The sequence below is a fragment of the Acromyrmex echinatior genome, chromosome 14, assembly GCF_024713525.1.
Source record: "Acromyrmex echinatior isolate Ae372 chromosome 14, ASM2471352v2, whole genome shotgun sequence".
NCBI classification, from domain to species: domain Eukaryota; kingdom Metazoa; phylum Arthropoda; class Insecta; order Hymenoptera; family Formicidae; genus Acromyrmex; species Acromyrmex echinatior.
The window spans coordinates 10685619-10704994 of record NC_141865.1 but is presented as its reverse complement, the minus strand read 5'-3'; the positions used below and the strand labels follow the sequence as shown (position 1 = coordinate 10704994).

Below are 19376 nucleotides of genomic sequence, written 5' to 3'. Positions count from 1 at the left end.
TTAAGGAATATAATGATATCAAGCAAATATACGTATCTTTAAATAAAACGGTTATAAGCAATGAAAAAAGGAAAGGACATACCGAGAAGGCTAATAAATTTATATAAAAAATTTTCGCTTGTGAATTAACAATCAAATCGATATGTTTGTGATATGTGTATGTTTTGAAAATAATAAAAATTATAATGATAACAGTTGCTCGATCGATAAAAATTCTAGCGTTCTCATATAATGATTCGTGACTACCACTATTGTAATTTATAATCGTTAAGGTCACGACGCAGTGTAAATGAACCTTAATTTACTCGCAAATGCACGCGGAAACATCCTCTTGTCGCGAAGTCCGTAGATGTAGGAGATATGGGGAGGTACAGGGATGCTAAACAAGGGGGTGGTATCATCATCCTCAGTGTGTACAAGACTCGGTAGCGACCCCGACAGAACCTTCCCTCCAACTTCCACCCCTCGCGACGTAATTGAATCACGCTGCGGATCGTCGAGGCGTAAAATGTGGATTAAATACGATGCATACGTAGTACAGAATCCCGTCCCGGAGAGTTGCGTCGGCTCGCAATGAGAGGATGTCATCGCTGAATGTTGTATCTGGTGTATGTACACTGGAAACTCGGAATACCCTGACATTCCGATGGACGTCTGAATGACCGGTCCGTCAGCGCTAATTTGTACACTTGCGACCCTTTTGAAGATTAACCCATGGAGGATTGTGAATTCGGTAACTCGCAATCAAATCGGTTGCTCGTAATCCTTTGCATGTGCCTCAACGGAGCTCGTTGAAACTTGTAACGCGCAAACGAGAACGAAAACATGATAGAGGGATCAATTTTAGAGCTCTGCATTCGAGATCTATTTATAACGCGTCTGTTTTTAGCTCCATTCTTTAGCTGCGCGTGCCTCATTTATCTTTCGAAATGGACGGTGCTCGTGATTATACAATGCGATCACACGACTGTATTTTCGGCCTGACAAATACAAACTGAAACTTGCGCAGTTTCTCTCGAGCTGTAGAGGACTGATCGTCGATCGCTCGTTGGCGTCCGGTTCCGTGATACGTTGCCCTGTTTCTCTTCACTTTCTGGACGTCTCAATTTCATTAACCATGTCGTATTCCAGTGAAAATGGAGGATAATGGTGATTTCGGAAAGGAAGCCGATAAGGAATTATGGACGAGACAGAGAACATGACGGGAGCAAGGAAACTTGATGAGTAGAAGTCCAGGTTGTGCAAATCGAATCGTTCTTACTACATTTGAACTTTAACGCTTCTCTTTATCACTCGACATGATACACTCAAGAGTTTTTTTATTTTCATTTCTTCAACTTCTCTTGTTTTACTTAAATTCGTTTCTTTCGCTTTCAGTTTGATTTCTGAAATTTCTACTCTTTTCGTATAATTCAAAAAATAGTAAAAAATACATTATGATATACAAAAAATTAGAATTCCAACTGTACATTTTTAATTCTATTCAATAATTAGTAATACATATAATTACTAATGATATCTAATAGAAGTTGAGAAAATTGATTTTTCTTCAACGATTATCAAGATAATCATTGAAGAAGAATTAACGATTTATCTTGAAATTATAATTAAGAGAACTCTTGTGCGACATCGGGATGTCTTCATCTGGGGACGTTTGTGAAATTTATGAATGTCGGTACTATTTTTGGAAAATTCCAAGGGTGAAAGAAAAACCATCAATCCCAGAGTCCCAGTTTCGCTTTACGGAGTAGCGACAGCCAGATTTGAGGACGAGACTCACTCTCTCCGTCCGATGCCGTTTATGAGCGAACTGTTCTCAAACTGTTTTTAGAAGAAAGATAAATAGGTGCTTTTGATAAAACTCGACTGACGCACCCAGGCCCGAAGCATTGAATTTCATTATCGTGTGAGTCCTGATTTATCGCCCGCGCTCGGCTTACTCTCGAACGACTTACCCTCTCTTGCCTCCCTCGTGACAGCCCTCTCGACGATCCATTTTACAAAACGTGATAACAAATCGCGGTCTCGAGGAATTTACGTAACCAGCGGTCGAAACGTCGATTCCCCTCGCAGCGATAAAGATTGTCGTTTTCGAGAATAGTGTTATATTTTTCAGGCTGCGGTCACCAGGCTTTTCGGATTTCCGTCGCGCTTTTTTTCCATTTCCAAAATTTCAGACCACGGTCGACCGTCCAGATGCAATCGTCGAGAAAGCCTGGATGCATCCGCGCGCGTTGAATAATCAAACGAAAAAATTGGCTCGTCGTAAATGTCCATGGACCCCATTGCCATCCACCTAGCGTGAAACTTCCTCTCCCCTTCATCCTCACCTTTCTCCATTCTCCGCATCTTCCGACGTTCTCTCATGGCCTGTCATAAAACTTTCATAACTTTCGGTATTTCCACGAGCAGCCTTTTGCCAGTCCGCTCATGCGAGTCGTTAGATACGGCTCTTCTCTTCCCTTAAGTAAGGAAACGATGAGAGAATGAACGGGACGTGCTAGGTATAAAAAATATCTCGCGGTTAACTTTTGAGACACAACGCGATCAATTTTGACGTACTCATAATTTAAATATGGGCTTACGATGCCCGGCGTGATCTTTCAAATTATTTTTATCATCACTCAAAGATGATGACTTTGGAGATCAAAGATGTAAAGGACTCCGCCTTCATTTGGAATCATATTGGGTTTCGGTGAAATAATTTAACTTTCACACATAATGTAGTTTGTATATAATGTACACTGTTAAATTTATAATGTCAAATCATATCCTGTTTGATCTTTAATCATTTCTATAGGTTACCTAATAACTGTTTCTAATGACGATGTGCGTCGTTAATTTAACCAAAACAATGAAGTTCAATCAATTTAGCAAGAAACTATATTAAATTTGATTCAAATTTACTTTATTGTTTACTAAGTGCATACGTCATGACATTGCTTGTTTGGAAACTAAGCACTGAAAGGATTGATTTACATTTTGAACATAGGTGGAAGTTAAAAATAACAAAATGTTGTTTAACTCAAGAGCTTAGGTTGCCATTACTTCTTTAATGTCTAACAGTGAACAAAAAATACAAGACCCATAATAAATAATTCTTGAAATATATGGTATATTGAAGGTGTAAAATTTGTATTTGTAGAGCACATTTGATACTCTATAACTAAAAAATTATTCATTATTGAACATCTTTTGTTCACATTACAAAAATGCGTTAAACTAACTCATTTCATCGAAATTTCTCGAAATTTTCCATATAATTAATGCGGAGTTTTTTTAAACCAGGCTAGAATGTTCAAGCTAGAAACATTTATAAACGATTCGTTTTATTTATATGCAATATCATTGCAGTTAAAATATTCAACTATCATAGACATTGTATTGTTTATTTACAATTTCCATGTCGCTGATACAAAGTTTTTTGAATATTTATCTTTGTCGCGGAAAGACACGAAGGCGTGGGACGAACGCTGTCTGTGCGCGAATTGTCACTGGCTGAGTGGTTCATAAATTTGCAAATAGCTGCTAACAATTCATGCCATTCAATGCGGCGATGCACTGTACCGGTAATCATTTCAAATGCACTGGCTATATCGCTCGGTTGCATCGCTCGGTTGTGTTCGGGCAAACATTCCGGCTAAACGATCGTCACACCAAATTCGACAATGACGTTCCGATCAGCGGCAACGATAAAAATGTTACCGTACTACGCTTAGAATGCTTTAATCGCGACTTGATACGCGTTATTTTCCAAATATTACTAACAAGGTGTGATGAAATTGGAATTGATGAAATTTTTATCGTGCTTTATTGATTAATACATTTCGCGTTTTTCGAACGACGGCAAACATTGGGAAATGGGACATATTGTTCTACGAGTCTCGAAATAGATGAAAGGTGACTCACACCGACAAAGCGCAAAGTTGGCTGGAATAGCCGTGGTATATGGTTTCTGTCGTTACTGTTGCAACTGCTGTAATACCTCTTACAGCAGCAGCCATCGTTCTCGCAGCACATTAAATAACTTCGTGTCTCGAATATCGAAATAGAGCTACGGGAACGAGTAGACAGAACGATCGTTCCGATCGCATGTGTTGTATATAGAAAGAAATCATAGTTCACACTTGATCGTCGTTAGCGATATTTGTTCTTTACAATTTCTGGCGATAAATCGAAATATATGTAACTACTTACATTTCTCTTTGAAAAGCATCGCACGTAATTGCAGGTAATTTTTTTAATTCTCTGCTCTTGCTTCAAATTTTCGTTATTAAACTTCTCTGCTCATATAAATATCTACTATTATCATATCTACCATTCACATAACGTTAACAATTTTGTCTTAGAAATAAGAAGAAGGAAACGTGGCAAATTAAATCGTCGCAAACTTTTTTACGAGGTAATATTTTAGAACTTTTACTCCCTCGCGCGTGCGCTCCTACCTATTTTCATTTCATTATCAAGCCGAAATGAGTAGCGCCGTTTCATTGTGTTAAACCGAATTCTCGCTGATTGTGAAAATACAGAGGGCGGTTAATAACTCCGAAAGATCTCATTTCCGTGAATTAATTTTGAACCGGCGTGTGCCACTTATTTCTGTAAAATTCTGACTCTTTACGCGAATAATGTGCAAAAGAAAAACACGCCAGCTTATTCATCGCTTAATTAACGCTCTTTTTATTTTGCGACATAGCTTACCGTTGCTCTTAATCTCGAGGGATAATATCTCGAGGGTCGACTTTTAAAGTGTGTATTTAAGCACGGTACATTCTGAATTATATTATTTTGCAATTTAGCATTGCGATTGACCGCTGTGCTACGTCTCGAACGTACTTGCCTCAGTTTTCCAGTATTACGAATGGAAATTTGATTTGACTTGTGACTAACGTAGCTGGTCATGGATGGGATAACTTAAAAGTTATCCAGTACTGACCGCAAGATGAGAAGCGACGGGTTGCAATCGGATAGTTGGCGATTTACTGTAGTAATTACCAAAATTACTGCACCGCATAATGACGGTAATTATCGCCGTAATTCGCGGTAATTGCCGCAGCAATTACTGGGCTGAAATCCTGAAGACTGGCGGAAAGGCCGGCAGGTGGTTGCGTCGGTGACGATCGCTTTTCCTCCCTTTCTGCCTGAGTTTCTCATCTCGCCTCTGCCTATTGATTTTGATGGGAGAAAATGGACGAGATATTATCACCTTTATTCTCAAGGCCAGCTTCAATAGATATGGTGTTTCCTGTGGCTGGTTTCGTATTTTTACACAATTCCGTAGAAATTTAATGAATGATTATTATAATATTAATTTAAAGATTCTCTATTCAGAGAATGACCCTAAAAGTGTGTAGTTCATATTCTACAAAATTCTACGGAAGAGAGAGAAAAAGATGCATGTATATATCTTTCTCCTAATTATTGCAAATTATCAGAAAATGTTGGACCATCAAAAGTGATCTTTTTATGGCCAGTCTCTGATTAGAGGATGTTTATTAAAATTCTTTTTCACTTTTACAGTATTCTAACCATTATTATTTTATTGCAGGTCTGAGCCACGAGGAGGAACTGATATTTTTGGCGTATGGTGAGTTTATTCATTACTTTATAAATTTGTGTATAAGATAGTGAAAAATCAGAACGTGATTATCATTTAACTTTTAATGCATTTCTCATGTTTTCGAATCGACGGATAACCGATAGGGAATGATTCTCTTTATAACTGTGACAGACCTTGAGGTAGAAATTGCGATATTCAGATGCGCGACGCGTCCTTCGCGTCTCCCGGGGATCGAAATCCACCGTTTCTTTTCTCTTCCTAATGACTCGCGAAAAATTTCAATGCGTCTCAACGGCTCGCCTTTTCATATCGAATAATAAATGACGCCGTCGGAAGGCTAGGTCGACACGACGCCCAGCTGTCGAGACGCCGCTGAACTAGGATGCTAGGTGAGCTATCTAAATGCGTTGGTCGCTTCTGGCAACCGGAATGATTTTGTATTCATCTTTTGAAAAATACCGCTTTTCAAGTACGAGGCCACATGATGCCCCGGCTAACACGACCAGATAGTCTGAGGACATGCGTCAAAGTTGCAGAGAAAATTTATCACGGAAATGACGTATTCTTTTCTTCGCTCACAACCTATTTAGTTTCCCTGGTTGTGCTATGACAAATGGATGAGCTTAAATGAAAATAACATCTAGTTCGCTCGATATAATTTATAATTTATTATAAGCTTAACAGTCGCGATGCCATAGAAATTGTAACATTTGTTGAGGTATTCCTTTCAATTTACAAAATTTATATATTATACATTATATATAATTGAAATAATGATGGGCTACGCGAGCCAAGCTATTAGATATTTATTGCTAAAATTTATTATATATTATGATTGATAAATAATGATTAATAAACAATGAAACAGATATTTCGATCTTTATCAGATCATTTTCAATATTAGGATATTAGAGACAAGTCATTTTGGGTGGTGCATAATACGAATTTTTATATTTCGAACTGCTGTTCAATATTTGTATTATGTATGTCATGACTTGTCTAATATTGAAAATGGTTTGAGGGGGAGGGAGAGAGGGGTGTCGAGAATCTGTTTCATTATTTTATTACGAACATATAAATTTTAACAATAAATATTTACTTTGGTTCATAGCTCGTTATTATTCAATTTGATTTTTAATTTAATTGAACTTATTATTGTCTTATTATATATATATATATATATAAAAATTTATAAAATTAAATTATTACATATATAGTTACATACAAAATCTGTTTATATTATTCTATTTTTCTATGTTACACTGTTACTCTTTGCTCCCTTTGCACACCTTTGTGTTTCAAATAATTATGTGCAAGACATTGCGTAAATAGATGGAGCTATACTGAAATGGAGATCGATGGCACCATATTTATTTCAAGTTTCGGGAATGGATTCACCTACGGAGAACGAGATCTACGTGGGATAGAATAGCGACCGGCGCCATCGACGACGTCATTCGTGAGTCACTGGCGTCTTCCTACGAGACAAATTGTCGTCCTGGGATCACACCACCGGATGGCACTCGCAAACTTGCCTTTCTCCCTGTATCGATTTTCGAGCTAATAAAGTTTGTATAGGTGCAAAAGTTGCGTAAGCCCATGGTCGGCCGTGTTTCCTTGTTCTCGCTCGAACTTTGTAAACTCTCAGCCCCGCGTATGATATACGTGAATGAATTTGGATCAGCGGTTAATTTTTTTACTTCATCCCGCGGCGAATGAATAGTGATCCGACGTTATTTTATTAACGGCCAACGATGGTACGAGAGTTCCAACAACGAAGTCGCGACTTGGGCGCTTTAATGAAAGCCATTGTTAGCCTCGTTTCAACTTCGAGCTCGAAAATTCTGCGCGCGGATTTAAAGCAACTGCTTGAATTTAAAGCAGCACGTAACTCTCCAGAAACGAACTCGTTGCTATTAATTACATGTTCTTTTGCCAATTAGATGCGTCTGTATACTATGAAAACACTGTTTCGTTTACAGTTCGCATCATGCAATTTGTGCTGCGTAGTTAATGAAGTTCGCCTTTATAAAATTTGCGAATCTTTCAGCTGTTAAATCATTATGATTTCAATCGCTTAATTAGACGTTAATTCCATAATTTGTCTCAGCCTACAATATTTTTTCCAGCCGTCCACACGAAATGTTGTACGTTTCCCGTGACTGTCATATAAACGTAATAACTGTTTCGCACTACCACGCGAATTATTGTCCGCTATATACGACATACGAAATTCATTCGTCGCTTTTTATTACGGTCGCGAGTTATTATTCTCATTTCGCGAAACGGTGAAATGCAGTCTCATGAGGGACTCGAACGACGTTGGCGTTTAATTGTCGCGCATATTTGAATGAGAAAGAAATTGCGCGCGTTATTATTTCCCCGCTCGATGATGAACATCCATCGTGTTTGCTCTCTCCTGTGGCACGCGTGACATCGGCAGGCCTTGCATCGGAACTCGCTCGTTTTCGTACGCACGTATATACGTGGCGACAACCGCAGAGAGTTGTGCGGTTTTCTATTAACTCCAGTGCCGCAGCAGTGTCGGCTTTTCAGCGTGGATTATCGTCGCGCAATCTGTGCTAGAGAGTCTGTCGGTTCCTAGGATGAGGGAAAATGGGTTATTACGATGTGCTGTTACAAACGAGACGCACCGTAATTATTAAAAAGTTGTAGAATACTATTGTCTTGTGATCGGATTTTATTCAATGGTGATATAAGCAAGACTTTATAGACTAAGTGGAAGGTTCGCGTGTTAGAAGCAGCTAACGAGAGATAGGATGATTCTTTTTATACCGAGTACTCGTAATACACGTATTAATTAGTAATTTTCTATTAAATTACCTTAATTTGAGTAATGTATTTAAAGAATGATATACTAAATTGGTACAATATACATCAAAATGATTAAATATACATGTATATGGGAGCACTCTGAGAAAGATTTTTTTCGATTCGAGAAAATGTTTCTTTGTTATGCGGTTAAAAAAAATAATTTTTATTTCAAAGTTATTTCTTCGATTTAAATATCACTTTTTAAAATCAAATAATTTTTTTTATTTGATTTAAAAAAAAATGTTTAAACCAAAGAAATGTTTTCTTTAGCAAAGAAACATTTCTTTGAATCGGAAAAACCTTTCTCTGGCTGAGAGATAAAACGCTGACCAAAATTGTGTACACCAGTGTCTACTGTCCAGTAATGCTCATTTTTTTTCATTAATGTCCTAATAATGATCATTAATACTCTAATAATGCTCATTAATGCTATAGTAATGCCCATTAATGCCCTGGTAATACCCATTAATACCTTAGTAATGCATAACCTCATATCACTTATTATAGTACACAATTCTCTTAAGTAATGCTTAGTAATGCTCCATGTCTGTAATGTACCGCAATGTTCTCAGCGGTTTATCCCTCGTGTATATGTTTACACGCGTATCGCCGAAATTAAGATAATTTAATAAAAAGTTACTAGTTATAGTACCTGTATCAAGTGCTCGATGTAAATTAGGCTAATCTGATCTAGTGTATGTGAGACTTTCACTTCAAAGATGTAGAGAATCGTTAAAATAATAATCAATGAAATGTCTAGGATACAGAAAATATATTTGAGAAAATCTAATGTACATATAACTCAAGGATTTGTTTAAGTATCATTCATACAATGTTTGTAGAGAACTGCAAGTTCGGAAAGATCTTAAATAAAAATCATAAATAAGTAGTGAAATCGAGTAAGATAAGTAATTGGATTAAGGTTTATCAAGACTGTCTAGACGAAGTAAAATCGTTGGAAAATAAATTAACAAATAGAAAATCTTCGTGTTAGAAACGTGTTACAGCAAACAGCGCTTGCAGAGGATGAAAACGTCGTGAAAGAGCTAATGGAAGAATGCTAAATGAAAACATTGGTATAAGCAGTTGAAAATAATATATAAAAGATGCTTCTCCATTATTGAAAAACTCGAGCGTATCGAGTATTCACGCAGGAATAAGGGTATTCATCGATTACGCCAGGCGCTTCGCGAAATGAATTACGAAGAGATTTCTCCGATCCTGCCGCTTTAAAAACGGATAGATATGACGCGTGGATGATTAAATTCCTCTCTAATTGTGTTTTCTCTGTTCATGTATACGCGATAAAAATGATTATTCTCGCAACGCGATTACCAATTAGCGCTAATAAGGTTTCATGTGCAGTACAGAAGATGATATAGCTGCTGCAGGATTAACAAATAATTATTCCGAATATACCGCTGCAGAGATACCATTATTTCGTGAAGACGCAAAGTGAAAGAAATAGAAGGTCGAAGTCGCTTATTTTAAGGGCTCGTAAAATTTCCACTTCGAATCCGACGAGCTCGCATTAGAAAATAGTTTTCACACATTTATTATCTTCATTTCCTCATTTGCGAGGTTACGTCTTTTCCTTGCTCGCGTTTCAATGATGGTGTTATTAAATTCCTTTCAATAGTTCGCTTTTCGCATGAATGAACATTATTCATTGAAGATTTATTCTTGCATCTTCCATTGAGATGCACTGTTTCACGTTTTATCGATTCTCAACAATAGAGCGGACTGGACTTGTTTGAGTTTATACATTCAAAATAATAGCTCAAAATATATAATAGGCGCATAGTCGCGCTATTTATGGATATATTATATTTATGCGTTTTATAAATACTTAAACAATAACGCGGAACTACCGACAATTCCGCAGGAGAGATGTGCGTCATGCGGAACCATTTTTTACCCAGCAGTGTCGGAAAAAACTATTCAGCGGGATTCTTTATACAAAATATTGCTCAATAGATTGAGCGCCTGTAATAATCATAAGAGCTAGGAATAACCATAAGAGTTGACAAATGGTTGCAACCGCAATTTATCAGTATCAAGAGTGGACAAACTTTTATCGAGCTTATTCGTGCGTTCGATAGTGTCCATCGAATAAATGCCGAAAATATCGGTGGTACAGCAATACGATTTGAAATGTACTTTGCTAGGACGATTTTACGGGGGTGGAAGCGAAAACTTTTCTCGCGCGATTCGTGAAAGAGGGTTCATAAATGATGTGGTGAAACCTCGAAAGGTTACGGCGGGTGGCGTACGTATAGAAACGTGTCAAAAGTAATGGTCGGCGTCTGTCAAGCGGCGACGGTGTCGAACGTCGCCTGTTAAAAGGAACGGACTGAATAAACGGCGACGACCACGTCATGTCCCGTGATTTTAAATATCATCGTGTCGGTGCTCGTGACAATACATCGTCTACATTGCCGTCGTTGCGTCTTCATGCGATTCCGCGCGAAGCGTCAGGGAACGAAAGAAAAATAAGTAGATATTTTCAATTCGGCGATATCTATCGCAGAAACGGAAGAGATTTCACGTTTATAGAATTTTTCTCCTTCTCGGATATTACGTCAGTACAGCTTGACAAAATAACAAAAGCAATTCACATGCCGCGCACTTATTCCTGGGGGCAGACAATATTGCTTCAACTCGTTACAGCCTGTAGCTAAATTGCTAGTTAAAAGTTGTTTTGAGCTTAGAAACTTCGAACTAATGCACACCAATGAATTATAATGTTATCATAGATGCAATATATTGTCAATCTCGCCGATATTAAAATTAGCCTGTTCAAAATTTAAGCTTGAGATGCACACTTTCATCCTTCTAATACGGCTCGTTGAACGAATGTCGAACAAACAGAGAACAAAAAAAGATGTAGCTGTACATTGAAAAAACGGTTTTGCTGAAATATCTAAAAATTTAGCTAAATACAAATCTGATAATAATTTTATTAAACTATCAAAGTAATTATGTAAAATGTTTAAACACTGATGACAATACTGCAAAAAGTTTTTAACTTTTCAGCAATCAGTTGAAGTGTCCTAATTAATTATTTTGATGCCAAAGAAAATTATTTTTAAATCTGTGCGTCCTAAATTTTTAGATACTTCATCAAAATCGTTCTTTCCATGGTAAGTAGAATTTTGGTGTCTATTCTTTTTTCTCTCGATCTTGCTCAATGAAACGATGGCCAGAGGAAAGCATTTAGCTCGCACAAGCTAAGTTTTAAACAAACTTATATCGAAACTATTTGAATAACTCAATGTTCTGACTGTTTTTTACATTTTATTGTTCGTATCGCGTTAGAAAGAAATGGATTATTATGTATCTAATTGTGCATTTATATTATAATTGACTCTATGCCTGCCTCATAGTAGAAACATAAATCGAGAAGTAACACGGAGGTACAATGTCAACAGCGTCATTGATCACGCGATTAACAAGTGATATGAGCATCACGATGACAAGAGGATTGACGGTAACGATGCAACTGCGACAACTGCCATACGTGACATAGACAGCGACACGATCACATTTTTCCCAATATGAGAGTCATCGATTTGACGCAATTTATCGCGACATTTTAGTGGTCCTTTTATGGTCGCATCATAATTATTAATCAAAGTCAATCGCATCCTTATAAAATCGTAACATATACGACAAATATCGATAGGTCAGAGATAAATGCCATTATATTATACGTTAATACAACTCGCTTCTTTACCTATACATATAATTAGTAAGAGAACTCGAAAGTGAAAAAAATTTCTGATTGAAAATGGACGAATCAAAATTCTTTGAAAATTTATTAGAATTCTGTTGAGTTAACCAGAATTCTGATTAATATAATTTTTATCAAAATTATTATATCAATCAGAATTTTAGTTTTATGAATTAGAATTCTAGCAAATTTAAGCATCGTCCATTTTCCAGAATTATTGTAATCCAATGAGACTATTTTTCTTAGTGTGCTTTTTTAATTATAAGAAGCAAACGTCCAATTATAATGAAATAAAATTATATTTAATACATCTCTTCTACATTCATGAATAAAATACTGTTTTATTAGATACCAATCGATTCCATCTCTGCATTCCATTATTATTACATTTATTCCTTTTGCTTATTGTTGAGTTCACGGATTTCCTTAATACGTCTGAGTTGTACACTAATCGTGACTATATTCAGGATTTTGGCAATCGAGCGAATGAAACTTCGACGTGGTAGGAGAGACCGATTGATTGGCTCCTCTCAAACGTCTCTCGCGTATGTTTGCGAGTTTCGCGCATACTGAGTAATCTTGATGTGAGTTCTACCGGAAGGAAGCGTCTTGTCTTCGAAAGCACAGAGCAGCCAGTTTCCAATTAAGGTCTGATTACAGTAAATATACGCCAACGTGACGAAAGCAATGCTGGCGCAGCGTCCTGGCAGCTGCGAGGGGAAGTCGTTTGAAACGAGAAGATTGTTAGAAGAAGCGTAGTCGCGCATAATGCTACACTCACGTCTTGTTTATTTCGCATACTTATTTGTGATTATACTGAATATACCTGAATACCCTTGGCACTAGTCTACAGGAACAATTACTTTTAATCGAATGACTGATTTAAGCGTCTTTCGATTTCGAGCATGTGATGGAGAAAACTTTACAAGCTTTATTTCTACATTTTTTGCACGGACAATTGCTGTGTGGAGAAAGAGAGAGATTGAATTGACTGAGATTGATAAATCGCCATTTATTTAACACGCACAATTTCCCCGAGCACTATAATATCATATAAAAAATAATATATTATAAAAATAAAAGCCTAAATACATTATTAAAAAAAAATAATATATTAGAAAAACTATAATGACAAAATGTGTGTCCTCAAAATAGTAAGAATAGAGAAAAAAAAAAGTAAGATATATGCGCTCAAGCAAGTATAAGAGTCTTAAATAGACGCAAGTTGAGATACTCAAGAAAGAAAAAATTTATACAACTTATATAAGGATCACTTCTATTCACTATACTAGTCAAGAAATTTTTTAGCATCAAGAAATAAACACGACATTCAGCATAACAAATCAAGATAAAAGAACGAGTGAAAGAAGAGAGTACATGAATTTCCTCGAGTAACGCAATTGCATTACGCACGCACGCACGCACGCACATGAATGAGCGTAACTTCATCTTACGCATTCCGCGCGCTGTAGGTAATGTGTCCATATAATCCGATTGAATTTTGCATCACGTCGCGCAGCTTTGATTTTCGTTACAAGCCCGTTCCCCTTTGATCCCCCTCGAAACAGCGGCGTAACGAACGGATTAACCCAACTTAATGCAAAATTGACAAAGGCGCGAGCTTAAACTATTATCGAGAGCCGCGGGGTATCCGATCTCTTTACCGCTTTATTGCACATTACACATCCAACGCAATATCAATCACATTCTCTCTCTCTCTCTCTCTCTCTCTCTCGCCTTCTCTTCCTGCAACGATTACTACGCTGCACTAGCGAGCGCACAATCCCTTGTGTAACAACGTTACAAAGTGATCTGCGACACGAGAGCACGATTCACACGAACATTCGGCATCTATGAGTGAGGCATATTTTCCTGGCGTATATGGGTTAATCGATTTCCGAACAACACCGTACGTATCGCGTGCGCGTCTGTACTATCGTGTCCCATAACCGGCGCTTTTATTTTCATTTTTATTCCAATCGTCGATGATAAAGTGTATCTCTATCGGTGGAGAGACGCGATATACCCGATGCGATCCGCGCTACCGCTTCGTTTAATAACTGCTCCTCCTAATTTCGTTCGCTTTAACAGCCTCAGCTGAGATTTATGACGCGCGGTCACAGACCAAGGAGCGTATATTCCGGAAGCTATCGTTGGCACATACAACGCATACAAATGTAGCATTGACAAATAGATCTGTGCTGTCTAGAATACTTCGTGAGTACGCAAGTATATGTACTTTCGTCAGATTGCTTTCGTATATTGTATACTATATGTGCGTGTACATATATATATATATAAATATCTGCAAGAGATATATTTTCAAATTCATTCGGTAATATCAAAGTCCAGCCAGCTAAAATATACCGCAGAATTCGAATTTATGGAATGTAGATGAAAATACAACCGCAAGCTTCGAAATTAGCCGGTACAGGATAACCCAGATGCAAAATAATCAGCATTGTTTGGAGGGAAAAGTAACGTTTAATCGTAATACGATGTAAAATTGATCTCATTATTTCGGGAGGGTGGTCTCTTCGAAAAATTATGTTGTGCCCTTCTCTTTCTCTCTATCACTCTCATTTGTACCTCCAGAATTGATACTCGACGTTGGATCGACGCGAGTAATAACATTTGCATGCGCCACGCGAGCGTTGCGCGTGAACGAGAAAACGTAACTAAATTACAAAGTTTATGCCCCTGCATTTTCCAGGACACGGGACAAATTGCTACGCCAAAACGTGTTACTGTCATGAAAGTGAATTAACATTTTTGGACTTTTCTTGTCTCTCAAACCGTATAGCGGTTGCACGTTTTGCGGCAGCGATTAACTTAAGGACAGTTTGACGCATTCTGCACGATATATTTCTATTTTTCCATTACATCGGCTTGCGACTTCCATGAAAACCGTATTTTTCAAGCCCAAACATGCGCTTCGAAACTTTCACAGACAATTATGTTTTCTCTCGCTTTTAAAGTGTGAGACAATTACGTTTTTTTATTTGTAACAATCCTGTTTAATAAAATGACGAATGTTAAAATTCTATACGCGCGCTTTCTCGCCGCAAGGGAGAGACGCATTGTATAATTTTCTTCCGTTCGAAAGGCGCACAAAATCATGTCACGCGGAAATCTATCGCGCCTGGGAATCATCACGTGCGTGTTTCCTCTCGCTAGCGTTTAACCGCGCACACGTCGTTTGCATACATCGCCAAAATTGATACCCGGTAGTACAATTTACTCGGATACATATGCGTATATTCGCTTAACGTCCACTAATGATATTCGCCATGCGTGCGTACGCGTATGGACTATAAACATCGGAAATACAATGCACATCTACAAATATCTGTCTTGTGTTGTGTCGATTTAATATTTCAAATTCAAATTCATATACCTTAAATCTTGCTCTCTCTCTCTCTCTCTCTCTCTGCCTCTTTCATATGTTATCTACAATCCGATCTACATAAGAACGCGAGTCGCAGGTCGCAAGACTAGAAACTAATCTAATTATAATAGGTTGCAGGACGTAGAACGCAGGATGCAGGAAGTTGGATGAACTTCAACTTTCGCATCCTGCATCCTGCGATCCTACGTATTGCGATCTACACTATAATCTGAAATACGTTTTACTTGCGACCTGCGACCTGCGTTCTGCGTGCTATATAGATAGGCTTAAGTAAAATCTATTTACTTACACATTTACAGCGCGCGACGTGTAGACGCGACGAGAGAGATAAACAATACAAATATTCGGTTCTAAGCCAGTCGCATGAATTTGCTGTTTCTGCATATCAGAAACAGAAATATACTATTATCTATTCCAGATATATTAGTAAACGATAATCATTATCATATAACGCATAACTATGTGCGCACACAAAGCTCGCAAATGTGCGATTCAATATCGATTCGCGGATCAATCGCAAACAAATATTAATTAACCTATGTTTACTCATGTGAAGAGAAAAATGATACACATGCATGCACGTCAACACGTAACTGCGAGTAGCTACCCTATCTATTGTCGTATTCCTAATGTCCACATAGACATCCATATGGGCATTTGGACGAGTATTCGATGGATATGTGGTTCTACATGTATATTCGCTTAACGTCAGCTAATGATCCGTGTCTGCTGCATATATACATCAAGTATAATACGTACATACATACGCATAAACATCTACAGAGAGAGAGAGAGAGAGAGAGAGAGAGAGAGAGAGGGGGGGGGGAGGATGTATGTAATGGAAGCTGCTGATCTATATGTATCATGCATGATAGTTCGACTCTAATATTCGATCCAAAGTAAACTAATTACATGACGTTTCTAGCATATCATGCGTAGTGCAATTTAATGTTCAATTAGTGAAATTAGTTTTGAAGTAAGTAATAAAATATAAGAGTTCGGGTTGTATACCGCGGAAAAGTTTTCAGCTGCGAGGCTCTTAAAAGACGTCTCCACTTTACTTTCCTGCCTCAATTCCTGTTTTCCTAAAGAGATTGTGCCTATTTGCGTAGGGAAAACAATAGAAAAGTCTGCGTTCTGCTACTCGCAGTGACTTCTTCTAAGCAAATTTAATGTAAGAGTGAGAATAACAAACCGAGATTTCTTTCTGACTTAACGCCGTTATCACAAAACGGAGTGAATAAGCGTGTCTGACATGATGGTGATTGCTTAATTACGTATGTAATTATACACGTGCGGACATGATATCAATCTCGATGTAGGCAGAAAAGGTAGTGTGGGAAATGTTCACGTGGGACGGCAGATAACACCGTTATTGCCACTGTTTTTGTCGTCTTTTTGACATGGCAAAATTGGTCGAAGTTCTTGGCAATTTAGGGCTCGAAACTAGCCTATCGAACATTCCTCGATATTCCACGATAGTTTACGAAAAAAATTGTTACGATCAGAAGTCAACCCTATTAACACATTTGTTGGGTATGAAAATTGTAGTACGATTGTGATAATTATAAGGTTAACATATTTTAACGGCTACGGTTATAAGGTACTTCCATCTTACGATTATCAAATATATTAATGGGCGAAAATTATCATTATTTCTGATTGTGACAACCATAGCATTTTTTCCATGTTGTGATTTTAATTATTTTTCTCATCTTGATGAAAGAATCTTCGCGCACGTTATCTTGAATCTATATTCATAATATTCATTGTTTTTATTCATAATATTCCATTTTTCACATATCTTTCCTTCGGCTAAAATATATATTTTTTTTCACTCAGAAAAATTGCGCCGTTAAAAGCACCCCATAAATCAAATTTATAAACAATAACATTGCTAAAAATTATACGTATTTTTTCGGTCTAATAAGTCGATTCCTAACTTTCTACATATTGTATATTCCCATGAATATAAATGAATATTGCCGAACTTTGTGAAAATATAGATCTAAAATGGAATTTTGCGACGCAATTCTATAGACGCTATCAAAATTTAATTTCCGGTTGGTAGAAGTGGCGCTCGAGGAACATCGAAAAATTTTCACACATCCGCACGTGGGAAATTGTCACGTGTGGAAACGGATGTAGGATCGTTATTGTCGACCTTGTTATCGTCTTCTTCTAAATATGCGGCAGACGCGCATGCTTATGATATAATTTATCCTGTCGCAAAATTAGGGACAGACCAGGACAGACGTCTCTTCACTTCTGTTTCTGAATGAATCTAAACCGTGCACGACAGCCACGGTTTCCTCCGTCAAAATAATTGGAAATCCGAATCCGTACGATCGATACGACCAGGCGACTGTCATCATAGTGGTACGTTGAAATGAACAACCCTATGTACAAATTCAACCATACGTTGTTTCGTTTAAATAAAACTCGTAACAAATATTTTAATCGGCTTTAGGATGGCATATTGAAATGCTTTTCGCTTCAGCTAGAAATTTCTTTTTTTACGTTACCACTTAATTAAAATGATTTTGACATCGAAGATCATATAAAATAAATAGAGGTGTTATATTGTTATATTGTTTTATTTTTCTGATGTGAATAAACAAATAATATCCGTAACCGAAGACATTATAGTTTTGCGTCTTGTCAGCATTTGTCACTTTGTATATATAAATATGTATAATATATATATTTTAATATATACAATAAATATTTATATATACAAATATATATGTGTGTTATATATACTATATGTTAAAAAGTTGTTTCGTCAATCAGAGCTTTCTAAACAAAATATTTCTTCTGCAGCGTGAAATCGAATAGAAATGGGACAGCAGGAAAAAATGTCAAAAATGTTGCGGGAATAACTCGTACAAAATTTCATGCGGAATTTACTTGGGCAGAGTTGACTGACAAATTATCGACGATGCCTGAATGGCCGCGGAAAATAATGGACGGGTCGTGCGAGCCCAGCCAGTATTGACACTCTGCGTTCATTTACATCGTAATGATGCCAAAGTGTTAGTCCTGTCAGGTGCACGATAACGCGGCGTCGAGGGGGCGACGAAAATGTGTGCGCCCAGGACGAAATGGGGACAATCGCTGGTGCACTGGGGATGATGCAGCTCGCGAGGTGAAGCGTGGAGGGGTGAAAGGTGGAGAGCGATTTCGCGGTCGGCTAAACAAATGATCGCATTTCGATAACGAGGCCACTCATAAAGCGGCACGTACCCCAATCAACTCTGTGACTCATAGCCAAAATCTCTGATGAACCATCCTGATGATGTAAGACGTTTCACTGACGTTGGTTAATAGTGCAGTCAATTGTAACCGGGGAGTAATTATTCTCCATCGAGAGAAATCGATTGAGCTGGGATTAAATCGATGAAACTGTCCTTATAGGTCACCAATACTGTTTGCACTTATAAGTATGAATATTGTCTTTTAACTCGGCTCTTACCTTTCTACGCGTTTCTTCTTAACGAGTTAAAAAGATTTAATTAAATTTAATGAAAGAGAATATATACGATACTTCGCGAAATATCGGTAAGATCTATGGAATTTTTTGTAAGATTCTTATCACGTGAATATGAGATAAAATAATAAATTACTCCATTCAGGATAAAGCATATAAACATTCCTGCTCTAATTAAAAGAGTAGCTGCACGATGCAATATGCCGTCATCGACGTTGTATACACTATCGCGCTCGTTTGTCGTCAGAGCGTTTCTGTGTTGTCGTTTGAGTATTTACGAACGCCCTTAGTATAATTAACGCGTCACTGTGTTGCGTGGGTATTTGAGTAATTAATTGCCTACGGCTAA

General features: G+C 37.5%; 1 protein-coding gene across 16 annotated transcripts in view; it reads left to right on the top strand.

Moving 5' to 3' along the window:
• Positions 1 to 19376, top strand: part of LOC105146732 (protein turtle) — a 302876-nt gene that overhangs the window by 142080 nt on the left and 141420 nt on the right. For 15 of the 16 annotated variants that reach the window (XM_087412975.1, XM_087412976.1, XM_087412979.1 and 12 more), the window contains one exon: positions 5549 to 5587. The gene's annotated coding sequence lies outside the window, so the exon portion shown is untranslated. Of the gene's footprint in view, positions 1 to 958; positions 1237 to 5548; positions 5588 to 19376 lie in introns of those variants that run through there. The other variant, XM_087412981.1, reaches the window with a different exon arrangement.